Source organism: Apteryx rowi, unplaced genomic scaffold, assembly GCF_003343035.1.
Source record: "Apteryx rowi isolate R43461 unplaced genomic scaffold, aptRow1 scaffold_81, whole genome shotgun sequence".
In the NCBI taxonomy this organism is placed as follows: Eukaryota; Metazoa; Chordata; class Aves; order Apterygiformes; family Apterygidae; genus Apteryx; species Apteryx rowi.
The window spans coordinates 2,485,183-2,509,532 of NW_020451105.1; the positions used below are offsets into that span (position 1 = coordinate 2,485,183).

General features: G+C 40.5%; 1 protein-coding gene across 3 annotated transcripts in view; it reads left to right on the forward strand.

Moving 5' to 3' along the window:
- Nucleotides 1–24,350, forward strand: part of NAV2 (neuron navigator 2) — a 242,389-nt gene that overhangs the window by 421 nt on the left and 217,618 nt on the right. The gene's annotated exons all lie outside the window — the stretch shown is intronic.

Below are 24,350 nucleotides of genomic sequence, written 5' to 3' on the forward strand. Positions count from 1 at the left end.
GGGGGGGGGGGGGGGGGGGGGGGGGGGATGCTTCATGTTCCCCATGGTGGCATGGGTTGCCGGAGGATGATTTTGTAATTTTGTTAGCCTGCTGGAGCTGACGGTGGGGTGGTGAAGGATGGTGCTGTGTGTGCCGTTTGTCTGTGTTGCCTTGCATATTGGCTGTGCTTGAACTTGGGAGGTTTATGTGAGGGAGATGGGAGAGAGCTTGTTTATGGGGTGTGCTCTTTGTGCTCTTTCTGTGGGTGTTGATGGCAGCGGCTGGTTTCTGTATCCGTGGTGTGGAAGGAGTGCTGGTTGTCATGAATTCATTTGGTATTTGGTAGTGTACTGTATTGGAGTATGAGTTGTATGAGCATTTTGTATCTGAGGTTGTGTGGGGAGTGAAAGGGAGGCAGGATGTTCTGTGCTAGATTAGATTACAATATACATGTCATTCTCAGTATAGCTAAATTAGATTATGTAGGAATTAATATTCACGTGGAATTACCTATTTTTTATGCTATATGTGCATGACATCATAGATGCAGCACATTACAAATGTGCATTTTTTAGATTTCACTTTAATGTATGATTTTTTAATTTTTATTTTATTTTATTTTTTACATTTGCTGCTTCCTGCATTGAGAGGAGAAATGTACATTCTTCAGCTTGTTTTATTTTTGTCAGCATAGTAATGTTTTCAGCATGGCTCAGATTGCCTTGTACTGCTGATGCCCCAGCGTGCTCAACAGCAGCGTAAGCAGATAGTATGCTTTAGCATACTATGGTGTGAGCAAAGCAGATGGTCTGCTGCAGCAAACAGAATTGATTAACGTTATATAGAGTCTGCTGTACAGCAGTGTGATGTATTTTAGAAACAGCCATATACATTACAAGCTGCTTCTGCAGACATCCGAGCCTGGTAGAAGGTGGTACTGCTATGCTGGGATAGGGAAATTATGTCTGATCCTAATCTCTTTTTCTTTTACTTCCTCAGGGAATAATGGGTCATCCCTGCCATGTAGATATTTAAAGCTATGGCCTCATAACCTATTCTCTTAAGAAAAGCATGACTACTGATTGGGTGTATTTGGCCCTGTGCCCTGAATTTTAGGATATGCTGCACTTTCTTTGCTGGTAGACAGGGTGACGTGTCAGGCCAGACTAATATGACTGTAGCAGTTCCTGAGGGACTGAAAGCAGAAGGAGACAGGCAAGTGTTGGTGTCAGGGTGGTGGCAGCAGACCGACTGACCTGTGCATCGCCTCACATGCTCTTAAGAGAGAAACGAATACTGTTTTTTCCTCATGCTGGAGTCTCTCCTCATAATTATGAAATGTCAGCAAAATCTCATTGTATAGTGCTCTTTCTCTCAGATGTGCCTTGGTTTCTGCATGGAAATTTACATTCCTGCATAAGTGATTGTTATTCATAAAATACTTTCTCATCTTATAATAGATTTTAATCAGACAGATCCTGCTAGAGTGGTAGCAGGTTACAGCAGAAAGGGGAATAGGGTTTTTTTTGTTTTTTGTTTTTTGTTTTTAGCACTTATGCACATGTGGAACAACACATTTTGTATATACTGATGTTAAAAGGGTCTTCATGCTAGTTTATTATATTTAAATGGGGAGCGATTTTGACTAAAGAAATTTTGGGTAATTTTGGATTTTGAACGACTTCTTACTATAAGCAGTGGGAGAAATCCTAAGCTTTGTCATTCTCAGTAACCTCATTCAAGTGGAAGTCTTAGCAGATGACCAGCACCTTTTAAGGTGTGACCCAGTGAGGTTCATTTTACTCTCCATTGTCTTGGGTAAACACAGTCCTTTCATGTCGTTCTTGTTGATGCAGCTTTGATGCCTGTGCCCACATGAGCATGAGCATGCATGGTGTTGCCATTCAGGGTACTAATTTGAGACACTGGTCTATGTCTCAAGGGAGTGTTTTTCCAGATCAGTTGCCTCAAGGGCACTGTTCTTTCCTTTCTCTCTCTTGCCCTATTAAGGAGGGGGAGGTGGAATGGGATGGATGGACAGCTGCCAGATGCTATATCAGCAGCAGGAACATTTTTATCCTAGGAAACCTTCAGCCTACATTCAGGTATAGAGGTGCTTGCTGATAATAAACCTCCTGAGGCTTAATCCTAGACATCTCACTAAGGCTAAATATCTCAAGAACCATATATGCATAATATGGGAGTGATCATTTGCTTCTCTGGATATTTTATCTTAAGTACCAATATTGCCCTCACCATTTTACTGTGCAGGCACCTAGCATCCTCTGTGCCCCTGTGAGAGAGTTTAGATTCATAAATGGGACTAACACTGAATGTTTTGGCACCTCTGTTCTGGAGATCTGGGACCCCATGTGGAATTTGCAGCCCATGGGAAGGACATGATATCCTTCTGCATGGGTGGAGGGAGAGATAGAATGAGTTTCAGACACTCCTAAGAGAACATAGCCTAAGAGAACAAATAAAAATGACCAAAATCAATGTTCCTCATGCCCTGTGCGTTGCCAGGGATTAACCTGGACTTTGTAGCCCCAAACTCTCTTTCAGAGTTAAAGCATGCGCTATTTCTATCAAAAAAACAAGGTGATACCAAACTACTTTCAACACAAATAGAAGGGCAGCATTACTTTTATACAACTGGTTGGTAGTTAGATCACTCACTCGGAGAGTGGGAAACCTGAGTTCAGTTTCTATTTCAACATGAGAGAATTCAAACTTCTCTCCTATCTCCAGAGACTTTTCTATATCACCAGGACACAGGCTGTGCTGGGAGTATTTTGGGGAATTGCTCTCAATCCTGCTAAAGTTGTTCTTCTTTGCACTGTATAATTAAAAATATATTTGCACATACAGAATAAGGACAGAGAACAAGTAATTAGACCTAATATTTAGGATACTTGCATGCAGGGAAAGAGATAATGAGGCATGCAAAGGATAGGAAGTATTCATTTACCTATATATGCATATGAATTTTCCTCCCCCATCATGGTGTATATATGCTCCCATTTTGAATTTTTATGCCTTTTTCTCTGCACTTAGTTTACTGATTTATTCTAGAGAAGAGGCCATGTCTCTGAGATTGTACATATTTTGAGCCTGATTCTTCTGAGAACCTGGGCACTGCAACTGATATTCATTTGAGTATTCATTTAAAAAAACATGGAAAATCAAGGTATTGCACTTGGGAAATGTGATATCAGTGAAAGCTTCTCAAAAAAATTTTTTTGGGGGGGGAATATGATTTTACATGTGTAAACTGGAGTTTATAATAACTGGAAGTGTTGTGCCTTAATGCCATATAAGGGCAATGTGTTATTTTAAATGCTCTGCAATTTATAAAAGGCATTCTTCAGTGCCTTTCAGAGGCACTTTCCAAAGAAAGGTCTGAGGGTTTTAGCATCAAGCCCGTTGGCAAATGCTAGTCTGAAATCTTAGGTTGATGAATCATGGCAGTATCATTTCTATTTTATTGTCATTGATTTACATGTTCCATTCATTTTTCCATATTAAATTCCCTGTGTTTTGCACAACAGTATCCTACTGTTGCACTGGTACTTAATTTGTCCAATTTGAAAACACCGCCAGTAAATTATGCCCATGTTTAGAGAGCATTGTTTTGGAAATATTTAACTTTGTTACCAGAGAAACTTCCATCGAATAGATAGCAAGATAGTGATCTCTCATATACAAAATGGTATTTATTAGTTATTTTGAAAAGTCATTTGTATTTGGCTATTAAATTTGCATTAATTAAGACAGAACTTATTGCTGATTAGAAGTCTTTGGGCAGGGTGAAAGTGTGGGCAGGATGCAAGAAGGAAGGTACTGTTTCAGGGATACAGTCTGTTGCCATGTTATTGTGGAAGCTGCTGAAGGAAATCATGGATTCAGTTAATGCATTCTTTGCTGTTACGTTATATTCTCTAGTTTCTTGATTTTCATTCTCTGGAGAACCTAAAAAATAATTACTGTTTGTAGCTAAGTAACCGTAGTAGTCCTAGAAGAACAGGGACCTTATGAGGTTATTGATCCCATCCTCCTCCTCCTAAGTCATTCTGAGTCACTCATGATAAGTATTTGTTTAACCTAGTATCAAAGCATGCGTAAATAGTGATTCAACTACTACCTTAACCAACTTGTTTGAATATTTAGCTGTCCTTAGTATTTTGGGAGTTTTATGTGTTTGCAAATACCAAACTTAAACCTCCCTTGCTGCAAATCAGACTGATTTACTACTTACCCCTCTCATGGCAGACTCGGAAGGCAAATGATCACTGGTTGGTTATTATGTTCTCCCTCACTTTTCTCTTTCTCTACACTAGATGAATTCTTTCAACCTTTCCTCTCTGGTTTTCTATATATATAGAAATATAACTCTTATAACTCTTCATGCTATCTATTTAACTCTTCTCAGTTTGTCAAGATCTTTTGTTAAGAGTGCTGTTCAAAACTGGCCAGTCTTCTACCTCTTTAGAGCTGAGTACAGCTGTTGTCTCTTCTGTCCTGTGCATGATGGAGTCTTTTAAAAAGATGGAGTCTTTTAAAAAAGAAATTTGATTTTTATTTTTTTGTAAGATCCACCCTGTAGACTCATATTCTGTTTGTGATTCACCATGATCTGATATCACTGTGTACAGCAAAACTACATTGCTCAGATAATCCCCATTTTGTGTTTTACCTAGAATTTTCTTTCCTTAGTGATTTAGGTCTTTTCAAACTACTTTTCCAATTTGTGTAGATCACTTTGATTCCAGATATATCTCCCAAGTGCTTGTAATACCCATCCAGGTAAGTAACATCCTTAAATTTTTGTTATTGGCCATTCTGTTGTCAAAGTTAATGACAGTATGTAATGGTAGAGAAGCTCCACTGCAGAACTGTGCAAATCTGCTTGATAGGTATGTTCAGGTTGATAGCAGACTACTGAAAAAAATTCAAGGAGTATTTCAGTCAGTTGTGTGCTGCCTTGAAGTACTCTAGCTACTCACAAATGGATTACTTAATAAGTAGTTCCAGTATTTTTCCACACTTCAAATGTAGGCTGACATCAGTCGCTTCATGAGCTGCATGGGACTTGTAATTTATTGGCTATTGGTTAGTCTTCTCTGCCTCACTATCCCCATTCCCATGCCATTACAATCCAGATGAGTTCTTATAGTTCAGCTATTAGTAATTACTTTTCTATATTTTAATTAATTTTATCAAAAGCAATTTATACTTCCAAATCACTTTCTTGCTAATGTGAAGCTTCATAGGGAGAGAGATTAAAAAAAAACATATTGCTGAGAAATTGTACCTTCATTTCTCATATGCAATAGCCATTCTTATTTATGGTGTATTATGCTTCACTATAGAGCCATCTTGCAAAAGGGATAGAAATCAAACAAGTCTTATTCCGGACCCAATTTAAAGTTATATGTACATAGAGTAGTCTTGTAATCTCAATGCCATTATATAAGCTGCCTCAGTGATAGAAGTGGGTCTCATTACCACTGCTATTCCAGTTATAAAAGAAATGATGAGAAATGTAGTCAGTAATACTGATAACAAACATAAAAGACAGTTGTTTGCTTTGTGGGAAGAAACTAAGTAAAGTCACTTTTTAGGATGTCTACAAAGGAGGAGGGTTGGAAAAAATCTAAGAAAAACTATAGATTCAGGCTAGCGAAATATATAACCACAAAATTAATTTTAAATGAATGTTGACTTCAGTGAGCTTGCTTATGTGATTATAGTTATGTACTTACATATAGTTCTAAAAAAAATGTGCTATATCTTGCTTTCTGAAGGATTTTTTGACATACAGTAAACAATCAGGGCTATTAAGTAACCCAGACAAAATCTTTCTCCTAGTTATGATTATAACGGTTTTGCTGGTATTTTTATAGATACACATATTATTAAATATTAAATTGCAATGAGGTTGTTCCAAATGAAATTTTATCAGGTATAACCCAAGGAAACAATTCATAAATTGTTTTTACTGTGATTACTAAAATGGTGTTTTAGAGATCTGTCTTGTGGTATAAAGAGCTGCCCAGTTCTGGAGTATTAAGATTGCACTGTAAACTCAAGGAGTTCTTTTTTCACTGTTTTTTAGTTTTGAGTATGCAAAGGGTCACTTGGGTTCTGAGTTGCATTTAGATTTTTAATTGTCATCAGATAATGAGTGAAAACGGTTTTTGCTTTGATTTCAGCTTAATTATGACAGTTCTTCAGTAAATCGGCGTTTGTTCATCATTTAATGTTTCTTCTGAAGTTCAGTACCTTCACTGTGGAATTGCCGAAGATGAGATTTTATTGTTGACCTAGTGCTGCTGTTGAATTCAGCCAAGTTTTTATGGTCCCTGGTGAGTGTTTTTGAAACACTCATTTCATATGACCTTTTTTCCCCCTCTTTCTCTTTTTATGCTACTTCTCTGATCTCTGCTGATTGGTAGTATTGAAGGAGCTTCCAAATTTTTAATATACTTATCTTAAGAGCACCCCTTTGAGATAAGAATACTGTTCTTATTTTATAAATGGATGGCTAAGGCATAAAGAGACTTACCCAAGGTCATAAAGTCTGTGATGCTACAGAAAATTGCTAGCTAGTCCCCTGACTATAGATTATCTTTCTCCTTTGCTGCTACTTGTTCATCAGTTCAAAATGCCTATGCATGTGGTGTCTGCATGTTCTCCTGTGTCCTTGAAACTTTCAGTTTATTCCATGAAATTACATTTCTTCCGTAAACACTGTCACTTTTTTGTCCTTATATCAATTGTTCTCTTCTACTAATATCCTTAATTGATATTGCTTTTAAAAATTCCTGATAGTGAACCTGAACTTCATTTCTGCTTTATCTCTCTAGGGGGGGAAAAATAATAGTAAAAAAAACCCCACCTAAAATCAAATCATAAAAAAAGGGGTCTGGTAAATAAAACATGAACCATTCCTGATTGGTACCTGAGAAGTACAAAAAAGAAAGAAAACCATGAGCCCAACACCAGCTGTGCTCTTTAAAAATTCTAATCAATATGTGAAGTATTCAAATTACATGTTTTTTTTTTTTTCTATTCAGAGAGAGTCAGAAAAGAAAACTCTTATTAAGATGTGAAGGGTGGATTCAGTTTTTGGTTTTGGAAAATCATGGCTGGTTTGGGCTATTTTTGCTTTCTGTTGAAGAGTCCTTTGAGAAACATTGTCTACTGTGTAATTTCAGTTTCCAGATTATCTCACCTCTGGGTTTACATTTCAATTTAGTTAGTAGAGCATTTTAATGCTTTTAGCATACAGGTCTCCTTTTCCTCCTAAACTGAGAGACAAAAAAAAGAAAAAAGGGATTTGTATTAATAATTCTGGCTGAACTTCCTAAACTTGCAATATAAAATGAATATTATAAGTGCTGTTTAAGATGATAGAGTTTTGAATAAAGTGACAGCTGGTCTTCAATGGAAGAATGTTTTCTAGTCTTCAAGTTTTTTCATTCTTTTTCTGCTTATTTAAGCTTTGAGGCTAAATGTTTTACTCTTATTCTGGTGTAAATCAAGAGATGCTCTTAAAATTTAACCCACTGACTTCATTTGTTTTTTCCTCATGACAAACTGCAGAATCTTAAGCAAGCTCAGATTTATTCTCCTGAGAAGTTTACCTGGCTAAAAATACACTGGTTGAATATTATTTTAGAAACATTTATATTTGAAAGATATAAATGGTCAGATTTTGTGTGTATTATTAGATGTGAACTGTTGGTACATTTTGTAACAGGAAGCTGCTGGTTTTCCATTCACCAAGAACTGGAATTCAGTCAAACACTTGGCACTTACTTTTATGCCTCTAATTTTATCTGTAAATTGTTCTTTCTGTAATGGTTTGTGGAAACATTCTGAGTTTCTTCAGTTTTGCAAAGCATGGACATGGAAATAATTGCTAAAACTTACAATAAATAAACCATTTATTAAAATAAATAATTGAGAAAACAGGTCACTTTTATGATCTCAGCCTGATTTAAAATAGTTTTACTTTGATCCCACTTTTGTTTTCCATTTGAAAGTATTTTTAGGTGTGTTATCCTTGGATTATTTTTCATTTTACTTTTGGGTTATTTTAGAATTGGAAGCAATGTGTGGGAAAACAATAAATGAAAAGAAAAAAATAGCTCACATCTGAATTTCTAAATAGGCTTTTACTAGTATTTTTGCCCCTATGGTGGTTTTGGGCTGTAATGTCTTCATCTTTTGATAATGTCTTGTTTGCTCCAATGACCCCTTTTAAAATTTTACTCTCTGTCCATCCCTTGTCTTGGGTGTTTACTCAACTCCTCCTCCTATTCTCAGTTCATGTGTTTTTTTTCCTTCTACATCCATGGCTAGAACAGTTTCCATATTCTCTCACATAGTTCAAAAGCATCCACAAATCTCCTTATTTTACCTATGATGTCACTAGTATTGGCCCATTTCCTCTCTCTTGCCTGTATGTAAAGCAATCACTGTATAATACAGAAAGTCTGTACTGGGGAGTTTATGGTTAGGGCTTTTGACAGAAGGCTTCTGAATTGTCTGTAAGTAGCAAACAGTAGCAAGACCATACTGGAGGAGCTATCAGCTGTAAAGAGAATCCATAGACTACTTCCTGACAGTAGATGTCGAGGTTTTACTACTTTATACAAGCAAGACGGAAAGCTTACAGACTGTATAGATCAAGACTTCAGTGACTGGGGATTTCCAGGTATTGGTTTGGAGCAATGGTTGGAAGAAAGCATGATCAGGTCTGCAAAACATGAATTTTTGGGCAATAAGTTAATGGATTCCTTAGTGCTTTTTTTGAAGTTTGCCTATTGCTCAGACTACTAAATGCTCTTAGTCCTTCCTTCAAGCTCTGGGAGCTAATAGGAGTGGTGGCCAAGGTATTTGACTTGCTGCTCCATTTGTGCCCTTGGTGGAGGAAGGATGGGTTCTTAGTTATGATGGTCCCAGAGGCACGCGGGGACTGGACCATGAGGTAGATGTTGAGAAATCCAGAACTGTTTATCGCACCTTCCTAACAACAAAATTGTCTAGTTGCACACATTCAGACTTTCTCATGAAATCTCTCTCTCTCTCTCTCTCTCTCTCTCTCTCAGCCCTGGCAGGCTGACTTACTGTATGGCTGCAGAAGTAGTTCTCATTGGTGGGATCTTGCTGATTTCACTGTTTTTTGTTTTTTTTTTCTGAAGGGAAGTGCATAGGGGAACTTTCTTGAACATTTCTTTCCAGGTTCATCCTCCTCTCCCTAATAATGCTGTAGAAGCCTTTTTGCTAGTAGGTGACTACATTTTTCAGATTTATGTAAGAAGAAAATCTTCTAGGATGGCTGGCTGAAGACACCCATACTTTGTTTTGGGAAGAAGAGGAAGAGGTATATGACAGGCTGGAATTTTGATTCATTCTGTATCCAGCACTCAGTTGCATATATTGTCTGTCTTGGAGCTCTTTAGAGGCCATTCCTCAGACTGAAGGGATCTGACTGCGACAGGCTCTTTGCTGCAACGTGTGATGATTATAGTCTTTCCTTGCATCTCAGCCTCCATGTAAAACCGTCTGATGGATCTACCATTTGGCAACTGAGAGATGTTCTCAATTGGAGCCCTAATGTAAAGTTTGCTGTAGTAATATTTTTTGTTTCCTATGATGATATGTATCTTCCCTACTAGGATCACCTAGTTTTCTACTGAGAGGAAGCAATGACCACAGATTATTTCTATATTGTATTTTTCTGCCATCTATTAATTCTGTCTACTTACCTACTGGTAGAACAAAATGAATACCCTAGTGGGGTTTCATGCTGTTGGTCTGTGATAACATTTTATGGTGAATATGGATACTGAGACTTAATTACACTTTTATATTTTGAAATAAATATTTAGAAATTGTTTTTTTTAGCASAGGACTTAAATAAGAAGTAACTTTTAGTACTGATAAGCTAAATACTATTTTTGTAAGAGAATTTTAAAAAGACTGTAACAGATATCTTTTCATGTCTCTTCTATTTTGGCTATTTCCAAGATTATGACATTAATTATCAGTAAGTAATTTCCAATCTACTTGAACGAGCTTTTAATTGTCAGGTGGTTTAGTAATTTTGCTTCCTCTAGAAGATGAAACTATCAGGCATCTTATTAAAGTTAAAGCAGATAGAAAGTCTCATGCCATATCTTTCAGAGTCAGAAATCTAGCTTTAGACATGTAACAGCATAAATTTGTATTTTCTTAGAAAATTTTCGTTTAAGAACAGTATTTGTGTGGTGTGTTGGAGGTTAAAAGGCCTGGAACAGATATAGAAGACACATTTGCATTTGCAAAGATCTGTACACAACTTTGATTATAGCTGATGGAGCCAATAATTAATGGATCAGTCTGGTAAGACAAATTTGATTCAGCTATAAATTATTTGTCATTTCAAAGAGTCTTACAGATGTTTAAGCCTTCAAAACTAACTAAAAAATGCCCTATGTATTACAAGATCGAATATGCATTGGCCATTTGAAGCAATAGCTCAGAGGTGGGTTTGACTTCACTTGTTCGCTCCCCGGGTCAGCCTGCTTTTCAGAATGGGCGTATGTATTCCAGGCTTGTCTGTGGCTTTATTGGGATGGATTATTTTGGGAAAGAGTATTTTCAGCATTGTCACGTCTTACTCCTCCGAGGTGCCCTGTGGAGTGCCCAGGGATGGGATGCTGCAACGTGAGCTGGGGGATGAGGCTGCCAAGGCTGGGCCTGCGGAAAAGCTGGCACAAAGGTGCCTGCAGCAGGAGGGAGGCAGCGTCCCATTGCTAGGCGACCACACCAGGGCGATTCTAATGAATTTGCTTTGATTTACAAAACAAGAAGCTTTCCGCGTTTGTAGAGGGAAGAGGAGCGGTTGCCTGGGATCCTGTTTCTAAGCAGTCAGATGCAAACTTCCCTCTCTGCAGCAATGACGATTTTACTTTCCGTTGCCTTTAGAAGAACGGCAGCCTTTTGGCCTTGCACCTCGTATGCTTTTTGACCACATGGGGTGATTTATTTTGTAGGATTTAATACTTTGATTCCAAACCAGTGAAAGTAAATCTATTCCTCATGAAGAGGAGAAATATTTGAAAGAAGATCTGTTAATGACTGAAAATGTAAACTTTAAATTTTATGATAGAAACCTCTTCTGCCAGTGAGGCTAACCCGGGCTTTCCTCCTTTCCCCAATGGTGCTTTTCGCTGTGGCACCCGGCGAGGGGGAGCGCTGTGACCACAGGGACAGGCCTGGGGGTGCGGTGCCTCACCGGGCCCTGCTTGCCTTTGGGGTCGGCGTTGGCTGGGCCTGGCAGGGGCAGCGCCGGGCCCCACGGGAGGCCCCAGACCGGGCGAGCAGGTGCCAAGGGCCAAGAAACCTGCTGCGGCCCGGCCTTGCCGCTGGCTCCCTGAACCCTTGGCAGGGTCCAGGCAGGAACGATGGAGGTTCCGTGGACCTCGCGGCAGGCCAGGGGCGCCATTGTGGTCCCGGAGGAGGCGTTCCTCGGGGCGTCAGCCGAAGCGCGGCATGGCAGCGAGGCTTGGAGGAGCAGCCCCGCTGGAGGCGAGGCAAGCTGTGGTGCCCGCGCCCTGTCGTGTCCTGGGCGCTGTAACACCCACCGGCCAGCCCCGCCAGCAGCTTGGTTTGTTGGGTCGCACAGCAAGACAGCTCTGTCTTAGATTAAAAAAAGAGTCATTCTCAGCCATGGGCACATTTAAAAACAAAAAACAAAAAACAAAAAACAAAAAAAAAAGGAAGAAGACAGATGCAAGAATCTGAAATCAGAAGGCAGCCTACAAACTTCTGAACATGCTCAGCAGCAAATCCTTTGCTCCCCTCTGTGGTTTCAGGTTTGTGCTGAAACTTAGCATCTTTGCCACAGCAACGTGAGCCAGATAAGATTTGCTCCACTTCACTGCCTCCTGAGCTCTCTGGGGTTCAACAGTGAAGGGGTTTGCATTGAATGAGCACAGATTTTTATCTGTTATCTTCGTAGTCTGAGGAATATCCATTGGTGCAAGCCATTATGGCGATGACTGACCCCACTCTGAGCTAGCCCTGGGCTGCTGCAGCAGTACTCAGGAGCTGATGGCATGTCAGATCCACTCTGTGGTTATTCTGCAGCATTAAGCAAAGCGAGCTTTGAAAGTTTGGTGATTCACTGGCAAATCATTTAATTTTAGATAATTTTGCAGTTGTTATTAGCAGCTTATATAAATGCATTTTCAACAAATAAAAAGTCTTGGGCTTTCCATGCACATTTTGGACATGTGAACAATACCTGCAGTGGAGGGAGTCTCTTTTAAATCATTTTGTAAATAGCTGCAGAATCACTAAGTGCAGTTACCCTCCCTCCTCCTCTTTCTTCTGAAAGCTGCTGAAATGGCAGGGCCTTGTTTGGCCACTACTATGCATCATTTATTGCAATGCTGTTAAATGCTGGACTGAAATGGATGGTAGCTAGGCTAATTTGCATGATTTAAAATGCCAGCTCGGTTTAATGTAGAGCAGCTGGCATATACTTAACTCCTTCAGGAGAAAACTTAATACCAGCAGATCGCATTATCCAGGGCTATAGTACATTTATTTATTTATTTATTTTGCTGTCTCTTGCTCCATTGCTTCCCAGAGCATTTGCAGAGATCACTTGCAGTCTGCTGGGGAAGGGTTTTGCTCTCTGTTGATATTTCTGTATCTCACAGAGCTCACAGAATAATTGGTTCTGCCGCGTGACAGACACCTCTTGCAACTTCGTGAGCATCCTTCCACTTACACTGACCTTAACAGATAGGACTCTAAGATGTGACATGATGAAGGATGGTGAGATTAAGTTGAAAGAGGGACAGATGTAGAGGCCTGGATTACATGGATTACTGCATACTCAATTTCTTAGGGTTAAATTTCAAGGTTGCAAATGGATAATTCCATGATTATGGAATTAGGAGGTGTCATTGCTGTGGGTGCCATGCAGCCAGCCAGTGTCATCTTGTGACAGAATGAAGAGTTGGAGGATCAAAGAATTCCTGCACTATCCTGAAATAATTAGTGCAGACTCAGTGAGAGAATGGAGGGAGCATAATCTTTTAATACCAACCCTTCTCAAAACTGACTTTGTCGCAGGCAGATTCTGCCTCTCCCAGACGAGCAGATGTGTGATGGTGCTATTCTTCCTGTGTCAGAAATGCTGGAGCGCTTTTCATTCTCTTTCAAAGTACTCTTACCTTTCTGTAAGTAATGGGCCTCTCATGCTAAAGAGCTCTGGATACGCTTTTGAATGAACTGTGGGGTATTGCCCAGTGAAGATGGACCTCACTAAGTCAGGGCTTTCTTAAGGCAGTTACAAAGGAGCTTTTTCTTCCTCTGGAAATGTTTTATTCTGGTGAGCCATGAATTCAGCTGAGGTTTCTTAGTGTTTTCAAATATTCAGTTCTGAAGACCCTTATTAGTCTCAAAAGTCATGAAGCTAGAGAAAAAACATCATCTGTTTGGTTCTTTTAACATGTATAAGCCCTTCAATATCATATCTGAAGTTCAAGCATTTTTATTACCCTTTTTAAACCTTTGTGTTAGATAACTGCATAATTATTCAATTGACATCAATGCTCTATTTAGTGTACAGATATGAAAGTCATGTCTGTACAACAGAAAGGACAAGTCTCCCCTAATGAAAACTGATTATTGTCTTTTTTGTCCTGAAAGTGAAACCACTAAGAAGATGACTTCCTATAACTTTCTTCCATGAATGTAGACAAGATAAGTTGCCCTTCATGAGGAACTATTTTATTATTTCATCTTATGTTGCCCAAGTGTAAGATCGTTAGCATGCCTGCATGCTGTGGAAGATTATAGCCCTGTACTGTAGAGTCAAATTATTTATGTCATTATTTATACCGTAACCTACTTGAACACGTGAAAGTTTTTGATGTATAATAGACAAATAATTTTGGACATTTGAGAAAAGACTTGCTAATAATTACTCTCAAAGGCAGAAAGCTTATTTGAGCAACATTTATCCGCCCTTATATGGGCAGAAGCCATTTTATGAAACGTTATAGAAGGTAGTGTTATAGCTGAAGTAGAATAGTGTACTTGAGTAACAGGTTGTCAGGCATCAGGCTGAAATTTTCAACAACTCATTTCATTTATGTGATTATGAGGTCCTACTCTAGGCTTCTGGAATGGAAGAAAATTTGCTAACTTAATGGATCCTTGTCATTTTTGTTCTGTGATGGGCGACTAGTTAGTAAATCCTAACCAACCATGTAACTTAAGAGTTTTTAAGTGTGGTTTGTTTTCTTTTGTTTTTATAACTAAGGGATAAGTTTAGTTCTGGTAATGCCCCCTGTTAATACAAGCTTCTCAGGGATTCAGGCTTGACCTGTAATGCATAGTATTTTATTGCTTTCTATTCTCCAACCCAGATATTTTAACTCACTGTTTTTAGGACTTCCCCAATTGGTCAAAAGTTAGGAAAACCAGTTTCACCAGACTGGACATGCTGTGAAAGGGCTTGACAAGACTAGTTTTTATGATGCCTTCATTCTGAGGGGTGCATTTCTGCCAGAAAGCATTTCAGTCCTTCGAGGGCAGGGAGGATGCAGGGATACCGTGCGCGAGCCTTGCTGATATGCACCGAATTCCACACCGGCAGCGTGGCTCCGGAGAAGTCATCCCATCACTGCACTTTGTCATCGGCGACTTCCTTGGCTCACAGGTGTTCTGTGGAGATAAATCCATTATAATGCCAAGGTAGTGATATGTGAGGCCATGAAATTACCTTAAACAACTAAATACGTGACTGTTAAGCCTTCATGCCTCAGTGTGATCTATTTTTTCCTTATCATTGATTTTTTTCCCCTTAAGGTAACACTTGAATCAAAGCAAGAGATACTTGTTTTAAAATCCTTTTCACTACTGATTTATGGTTTTAATAACATGTGGAGATACAAGGCACATCATTATTTCTCTGTTAGGAGAAGGTTCTCAACTGTAAACAGAATAGGATACCATTATTTTTGACTGTGCCTTCTGAAGACAACAATTTATTCTTTAATGCTGAAAATCATTTAAAGAGAAGATAAGAATCAAAGACCTGCATGCACTATTTCAAATTATAATGAGGAGTCTGTGGGCTGTGGGTTGCCATCTGCACTCCATTTCGATGCCATCTGCCCACAAGGAGAAGATCACCAGTGGAGAAAATAGTAGGATGTCCTGCAATTATCAAGCCACATAACCACCAGTTAAACATAAAGACCTTGTGAAATTTATAATGAAATCCAGGCCTTTGATATTATTGGTCTGAAAAGGAAAGAAAGAGTAGTATAAAAAGACAGGCCCTTGAAATTTTGGGGGACTGAAAAAGGAGATTTTAAATATTGCCACATGAATTGCTTGATTGACCATATTAGGAGAAGCAAGGAATCTGCAGAGTGTTAATTTGTAGCATGTAACACTGTAAACTGGAAAGTATCTGTGAAGACTGAAATTATGCTAATTTATGCAGTTCACATTGCTGCAGCAGTTTAAAAATAGCCTCGTTTCTAAAAAAACTAGTGCTACTGTATTGCTATGTGCAGCAGGTTGACTTTGTGTTTAGCTCTGCAGATTTTAGCAGATTGAGCACAGTGAAACTCTACTTATATGGTCTGTATACATGAAGGTCCAGTCAGTTATTCTGCATTGCATCATTTCCATTCAAGAGACTGAAGGAAATACATTAGCCCTAGGGCTTAGAAATGACACAGAGGTATTAGTGGATTCTGTGAATAGCTGCAGTGTTGTGCTTAAGACTGAATGCCCAGGAAAATGGTTCAGATTGCAATTGTGTTTTTGGTTTCTTCATGTCAGGTTTTGTTTTGCAGAGCCTGACACCTGTCACTCAGATGTGCGGTGCTTTGGAGTACCTTCAGGAGGTATTTAACTTGCCTTCTGCCACTATGCGTGTCATTTTCAGCACTTAGAGGGTGTAAGGATCAAAAAGGAAAAAAAAACATGTATTAATCATGATCAAAACCAATTTTCAAGTTGTCATATTTGAACTGAATTTCCAGTGAGTGTGGGTGAAAGTGTGAAATAACAGGCATATCACAACTGGAGTCAGTGGGTAATTTCTTATTCTTATTTCTTATTTCAAATTTGGAAGGAGCTGGAACATATCCTATAGTTAAAGCCATAATGTAGCTTTATGAGCAAAATTGCAGACAATACTAGAACTGGTTTTAAAGACCAAAGCAACTTGGTACAAATGGTCATGGTGTAGAACATGCATTCGAACAGCTGCTCTCATGACAAAGGACCATAGTGGGTTCTGCCTACCAGGAGATAATATTTCCAGTGGTTTTACATCTGCATAGGTTAATCCTTCTCATCCTAAGGATGAATGAGCTCAGTTTTAGACATCTAAGGTGATGAATGGGAGCTAGGAAAATATAATTCCCTTTTCTCCTTTTCTTCCACCACCTTCTGTTGTCTTCAGTTGTGTCTTTGTTCCTAGTCTTGAAATAAAACTTTTGATAAAGCCTTAATGCTTCAGCCTCTCCCCCTGTTAGTGAACGTGTGTTACCCTTCCGCAGCCCGCTCGGGCTCTTTCCTGGGCAGGTAGCTAGCTCAGTTCTGCGCAGTGAAGCTGCGCTGGGCTCACGGCTGTTTCTGATCAACCTTGGGAGCTGCCCATCTGAGCTATGTGCTTCCCCCTGCTTCCCAGCACAGCTCAACTCTAGGGAAAGTCCATGGAGAGCGTGGGCTTATGCTGGAAGAACCAGAATAACTGACAAAATAAGACCATCAGGTCCCACCTCAGTAATACAGAAAACTCCTTGAAAACTGTGGAGTGCGCACACCGTTTTTGATCTGCCCTTCTGTCCAGATATGGGCCAGTGCATTTCCGTTGGTCTCAGAGCATCGCAAAGCATGTTCCTTTCCTGCTTTCCCAGGTGCGGGGTGTTTCTGTGTGTGTAAAGGGTTTGGGCAGTGAATTGCTGGAGCGTGTCGTTTGCTTTGTGTGCGGCTATATGGCATTGTTTGCAAGAGGTTCCCTGAGGCGCAGTAAAACTCAGCGGTGTCCTGTGATAGCAGAGGGGTATTTGGTGGCCTCAAGGTAAGGGAGATTCGGGGCCACACGGTTCCCTCGCTGAGCCAGAACCCGCTGAAGAGAAGTAAGTCAAGAAGTAAGGGAAGCTGATAGATAACCGCTTGCAGCAGCTGTGCAGGCTGGGCAGAGGGGTGCTTGCCTGGCTGGAAGCGGTGTTCGGGGACCCGTGGGTGCTACTTCAGCTTGAGCAAGTCGCTGGAATCTGGCGCGAAATAGGAGCGTTTGTGCGGACGCCTGCGGCTGCGCGTGGCTGGTGTGACCCGGGGCGGGCGGTTGCCGCGCTCCTGCCGCCGGCTGCCGGCTGCAGCGGCGGGGCCGGGGCGGGTGCGTTGAGATTTCAGCACTGAAAGAAAAAGGTTTTCCTGCCTGGGCTGCCTCTTGGTGGACTCTCAAAACGTCTTTATGAAATCTGAATCAAGATAGCGTTACTTATGTTTGACTTTGAGAATACAGCAAAACTGCCCGTTGTGGCTGGTGCACGTGGCTGGAGAATTGCACGCTGGCCGCTGTCACAGCCCGGCTGCTGGGACAGACCGCAGCTGTATAGCGTGGCTATTTGGTCTTATGAAAATCTTCCAATAATTTCACCCAGGTGCTCGCAGCAAGAGACATCTCCTGCTGTGTCCAGTAAGTTTATGGCTGTAGCTGCTCCTAAGAGAGTAAGGGAGAACAGCTGAGAGGAGAGAAGGGATTTTTTATTATTATTATTCTTTTTAATTGGGGGGAGGGGGGAAGAGAGAGAGAGAGAGAGATATCTTCCAAAGCAATGTGATGTATGTTACATATCAGAAACCTGGCCAGGTCTGGTTAAAATTTGCAGTCTAGATTAGAAGTGGAGTGTGCATATGAGTAGTCTTGCTGTATATTACAGCAGTTTCTTTATTCATGAAATGTGCCTTTATTTTAATGAGAGAACAAGATATGACCAGATATTCTCAAGTGCCAAGCTCAACATCTGTCAACTGAAGTCTTTTCTGGCTGCCCTAATTTGATCAAAACTACAGTTTTATGGATTGCAGCCTCACTTTATTGCTGTTGCTTAAGAAAACTGTAGGGTAAGTGCTTCATTTTTAAAAAGCATTTCTTCTAGTTTCATAGCTGGAGATGTAAATTTTAGTGGAGTTGGTATATTCTTGTAAGGGGCTGTAGGAGGAGTCCTGAAAACAAAGCTTGAGAGCAGCCCTTTGGAGCCCTGTTATGAGACAATAATTTGCAATTACCCCCAAAGCTTTTTCCTAAATATCCGTATTTTCATTGTAACAAAAAGAGAACATCATCACCATGAGACTCAGGCATATCATGTTTGGACCGCAGAACCAGCTGATGGCTGATTCATATCACTCATCAACATCTCATAATTCAGACATTGCACTGCAGGGTGTGCTGGTGTCTGCTTATTTTACACCTAGGATGGGCTTTTCAAAGCACGCAGAGTTGGTCTAACTTCACTCCCAAAGAAGTCAATGAAAGCTTTACCTTGTCTTTGGTGTAGCTGAGGCAAGATAGACCAATGGCTAGTTCTTTTGATTTCTCTTAATTGATCTTCAGGTTTAATTGTATCAGGTTTAATACTAGTGGTTAGCTTTGGCAAGTACCTAATTTCCTTTGAATTGACATTTAATGTTAGATACAAGTACTTGCCATCTGTTGGGAAAACCATGAAGTAAGTATCTGGTTTGTGAATCCAGAACCTGCACTTTCTAGTGTAGTGCATCACAGAAATCTAACAGGAGGTAACATGATGTCATCCCAGCCTAATAGCATTTCAGATTGAAACACACTGCGATTTGCTGGCATATGGAAGCAGAGTTAATGAATATCTCTGAATTGCTTCGGAATAGTCCAGTCACTACATTACCAGTGCAAATTTGATTTCCGTAGGTGATTAGTGTCTTATCTTAATGAAATTAGTGGATCATTATCAAATTATGACTTTTTGCTCCTAACATAAGTGACTTAATTGTCCTTTCATTATATAGAATTTTATTGCAATCCTTTTAGTAGGGGAATACAGATAAATAGTAGTTACAAAGAAAAAAAGAAGATCCCCTGCCCAGCCTCTCCTGCTCTGTGACAGCCACATTCTGTATTTCAGGGAAAACGCAGATCCACTGAAGTCTCAGGCATTTCCTCAGGATTTTGGCCCAGAAATTCAATGGATTGTTGGATCTTTTAGGATGAAAGAGAATCATTTTAATAGAAAAAATTTATTTCAGGCAGCTATACTGCCATTGTGCTATCACTAATCTTCCAAGAAGTATCCCAGGATTCTTCATGTCTCCAAGGTGTCAGGTCCTAGTGTACTATCAGATTCAAGAATACAAACATATAAGCTATGAGACCCTTTTGATATCTCAGCAGAATACTATTTTGTAGTGGCTGAGCAAATCTACATTGGCAGCAGACCAGATAAAGGAATAAGACTTAATATATGGACTCCTCGACAGTTATATGGACCACTCGTGGTCATCATGACTTTTCTTCTACCAGCAAAGTCCGTTTCCTTTTTTTTTTTTTTTTTTTTTTAAACCAATGCATCTAATAAGGCAAAGAGAGCTGATTTTAAAGGGCCTGAGATATGTCTGGTTGGATCACTTCATGTACAAATTCATTCCCCTCACAAATTTCAAATGGTGATTTCACTCGGTGCTTCAAACAGAGTTCCGGGTTTATCTTCGGCTTCAGGAGACCATCCTGAGTACACAATATAGTGATTTTGTAACTTGCTGTTCTACATTGTTACTAACTCTTCTTTGATTTCTAGACTTACAGGTAGTAGTCACAGTTTCACCTAGAAACAATTAAACCAGCAGGAAACAGAACAGTCTTTTTGTCTATGTGAGTTTTTACCTTTTAAATTATTCATGTTCCCTGAAATGGAAGCCAAACCTTACTTCTTACATGTGATGTCTTGTCTTCTAGTTCATATCTGCCTAATCCCTACAGTGCTTGGAAAATGATGTGGGTAACAGTGGTACAACACATGCTGCTTACAGTGGGCCTGGATTGTAGCGTGCAGTAATAATGATGAAAGCAAATATATTAAATTCGAGACATCTTTTCTTTAGCAAAGATGTTGCTTATAACTGAATGCTTTATAGTCTTTTACATGGTACTGTTAGCACACTGGAGGGATGTCAAACCAAGACATGGGAGAACTGGTAAATGAAGGGACTGAAAAGCTTCTGTTTCTCAGAATCGCTCTTAGCACAAGCTGTGTAAACTTGATGCACTGAAGCAAATGTTCCAAAGACATGGGATCTGATCCTGCAGAGTACAACCCTCCTGAGCAAAATGTCTGCAGGATTGCAGCCCCTAGGGTGTTCAAGTAGCATGAAAAGCCTGCAGCAATGGTAGCCTTTGCTCTTACAGGGCAGCCCTTGGTGGAGAGCTGCATCCCTGCCAAGCCCAGCTTGTGACCGCGCTCCCTTTCCTCCTGCCTCTGCTGCTCCCTCTCCAGAGGGATGGGCAAAAGGGGGTGGTGTGAATGTGTCCGCAGGGCCTGGCACACAGCCTGCGTTTTGAGCTTGCTGTTACAGCCCATGGGAGTGTGGAGCTTCTCAGTTAAGGCGAGCAGTGGCGCGTGGGCACTGTTAGGGCAAGTAGAGTTGTCCCAGGGCTCGTTCCCAGGGCTGGGGATGCTGAAAGCCCGGGATGAAGTGTTTAGCTGAGCTCTCTGTCAGTCACAGGTAAAAGTAGACTGGAATGAACTTACATAAGCATCCTTTTGTTGGACGTGCCCTGAAGATTTCAAAGCACTTGGTGTAATCTTCTTAAGGGAACAATATCTGACCTAAATGTTTCAAATGTAGAGGGGGGTTAATATGATGGCGTTGATTCCCTGGCCTGTGTAATCTTATCTGCATGTTTCAACTTAACCAAAGAGAGCCCTAACTTCTTATTCTGCAGTGCTCAGGACAATATCTAGCAGAAAAGTACAACACGTTTTCAAACCATGAGAATAGATTACAGTTTTGGAAGGTGTCCTGTGGCAGATGTTACTCTTTTCCTAGCTCTCTTCCCTCCTCCCCTCCTTCTAGTTCTTTGATATATATATATWTTTTTTTTTCTTTATGAATCAAAACTCAAGGCTCACAAAACCTGGTTAGTGATGTGGTGCAGTTTGCAAGAATGTTTTCCGCATAACTGTGGGTTTGGGTGAACTGTGCAATATCCTGTCAGAAAAGTTCTCTCTGTTGGTGGTTCATATCTGAGAATGAGGGTCTGTGGTAAGCTCCTTCTTTGGGGCTAAGTACTTGGAGAGTAAAGCAAATAACATCAGTAACATTTATCTTCGGGGAAAACTAACCATGTCTTGGTCTCAGGTTTATTCATTTTTATTTTTACTATTTACTTTACTGAAGCGCTATGATAGTAACAACAGTGAGTCTTCCTATTCTTAACTGGTCCACAATCTGAACTCTGTGTAACTAGACTAAATGTTGGAGACTAATCTTTTTTTCGAGACTAGAAGTGAGGGCGGGAGACTGATATGTGACTCACAGTTCAGTTTTCCGTGTGTATTGTTGGAACATTTTTCTAAATGGGTGTGCACAGAGGATTTCTCATTTAGCTGTGTAATAATTAATCCAAGGTTTTTGCTTTTTCCAGTTTCAATATATCCTTTCTCGTTCATGTAAGATATAAAACAGTCCTGGAGAGTCTTTGGGGCAGATGTAACAAGTTTTGCGGGCATGCTATATTCCAACACAGGGTTGTGTTATGTCAGTGTAGTTCTCTACAGCAAATTCCAAAAGTTGGCAACCAAGTTGGAGGCATATTAATGCAATCTGTGCTGTTTGCTCTAGCAAAATACAGCAGTGGTGTGTGAGCGGTGTTGAACACGTGACGCGTGTCTGAGTTGCGGCAACTTAATGAGTGAGCGTGCGTCAGGTGAGCCAAAGCAACCCGCGGGCTGCCTGCTCCTGGCTTGTGCAGGTAAAGCATGTTATCTTACACCTCAATGAAAGGTATGTGCTAACGTGGTTTATCTCACTTCTGAGAGATGGTAAAGCACAAATAGGGATTGTGTTTGCTCAGATGGTTAACTCATTAGGTCATTATGACCAGGCTGCTGGACATCTTTCCACCAAACTTTCAGTCAGAAGTCTGTTTTCTCACCAACCTCTATTAGCCTTCATCCCAAGCATAGAAGACATTCCTAGTGCTTTCATGGTAAGAAGTGCAGATGGAAAAAAAGGAATAAAGGCTTCTGTTTGTACACTGTGAACTGTCTTTGTGCCACCCCTCTCTCCATTTCTGTTTTGAAAGGCATCTTAGCTGCCTTCTCTTCACTGGCTGCATGTAATGTGCAGCCTTCTCAGTTTGCAGGCTATTATGGCACACACAAAGCGGTGTGACAAATACTTTTATATTTGACAAAAATTGTCAATTTTTTTCTGTAGAAAACATGTAGTTTGGGGGAAAATATTTTCTAAAACAAAAAATACATTTTCCACCATCATCTTTTTTCCTGTTTTGAAACTGCTTCCTATGCTTTTCCTATTTCCAACTCCCAGCCTTCAAAAGGTTTTGTATATGAATACTTTGAAAGAGTTAAGTGATAATATATTATTGCTCAATCTCTAATATTTACCAGAACGGAGCATAAAATGTGACTTGGAGAGCAAGCCAGTGTAAAAAGAAAACTTACAGGGAAGCAAAAACATTGAACAGGGCTGGACTTTGACACATGCCTCAAACTGACCTATGTGGCTGTGAGTCACTGATGCCAGTGTTTGGATTTCTGATATCAGACCAAAAATGCCGTGGTGACCCAGCAKGACCTAACATAAATTCTTGKTTTTGGTTCAAATTTATTAAAGTTTTTTGCTGGGTTAGTTTGTTCTGCCATGCTTCATGCCAGACTAGGTATAATCTGTTCATGCTACCCTGAGTGCAGTGCGTCCTCCTGTGGCCGACGGAGTCACCGTAAAAATGCAGCAACATCCTCTTATAAACTCTCTGTGGGGGCTCTGACTGTTTCAGCAGCARCACAATTGTGTAACCTAACTGGTTCCTGCTTAAACGTTTGCTCTAGTGCACAGACCCAGTATTAAAGATAGTGGAAATACAGTCTGGTGGTAAATTAGATTCATTTAAGTTTYGTATTCTGACACTGGAAACTGAGCCTAATGCTTCCCTTGTCCATAGTCTTGGTGTTTGAACAGGCATGCATCTTGCATTTATTRGTCTTTTTAGAGTGCACAGTGATTTTGAATGTAGATATCTTGATAGTCAATGCCAGRAAACTGAATGTTGGTTCCCTATGAATAAAACTACCTGGCAGACTGAGGAARCCTGACTACAAGCAAGAAAAGTAGTCCAGTGATAGAAGACAATGCTTTGGGAGATAGGGATTCCCTGATATATGAAATTTCTGTTGGAAAAAAAAAAACTTCACTCAACAAAATTTAGAGATTTAGGTTGACTTTTCAAGCTACTGGAGTAGAGAAGAGTTTACTTGCCTCCAACAGAAGCCATTCTTTTGGGTTGAAATTCTGCCTTGTTTTACATACTGATGAAGTGCCCATGAGGCAGCAATGTGCCCTTGTGGCCAAGAAGGCCAATGGTATCCTGGGGTGCATCAGAAAGAGTGTTGCCAGCAGGTCGAGGGAGGTGATCCTCCCCCTCTACTCAGCCCTGGTGAGGCCACATCTGGAGTACTGCGTCCAGTTCTGGGCTCCCCAGTCCAAGAGGGATGTGGCACTGCTGGAGCAAGTCCAGTGGAGGGCTACAAAGATGATTAGGGGACTGGAGCATCTCTCTTATGAGGAAAGGCTGAGAGAGCTGGGCCTGTTTAGCCTGGAGAAGAGAAGGCTGAGAGGAGATCTTATCAATGTGTACAAGTATCTGAAGGGAGGGTGTCGAGAGGATGGAGCCAGACTCTTTTCAGTGGTGCCGAGCGACGATGCAAGGCAACGGGCACAAACTGAAACACAGGCAGTTCCATCTGAACATGAGGAAAAACTTCTTCACTGTGAGGGTGACAGAGCACTGGCACAGGTTGCCCCGAGAGGTGGTGGAGTCTCCTTCTCTGGAGATATTCAAAACGCGCCTGGATGCAATCCTGTGCAAGGTGCTCTAGGTGACCCTGCTTGAGCAGGGGGGTTGGACTAGATGATCTCCAGAGGTCCCTTCCAACCTCAACCATTCTGCGATTCTGTGAAGTGCATGGGGAGTTTTGAGAAAGGAAGAAATCCCTTCTCCGGGCAGACAAGGCTCTGCATACCCTTTCTGTTTTTACACAGCCCCGAG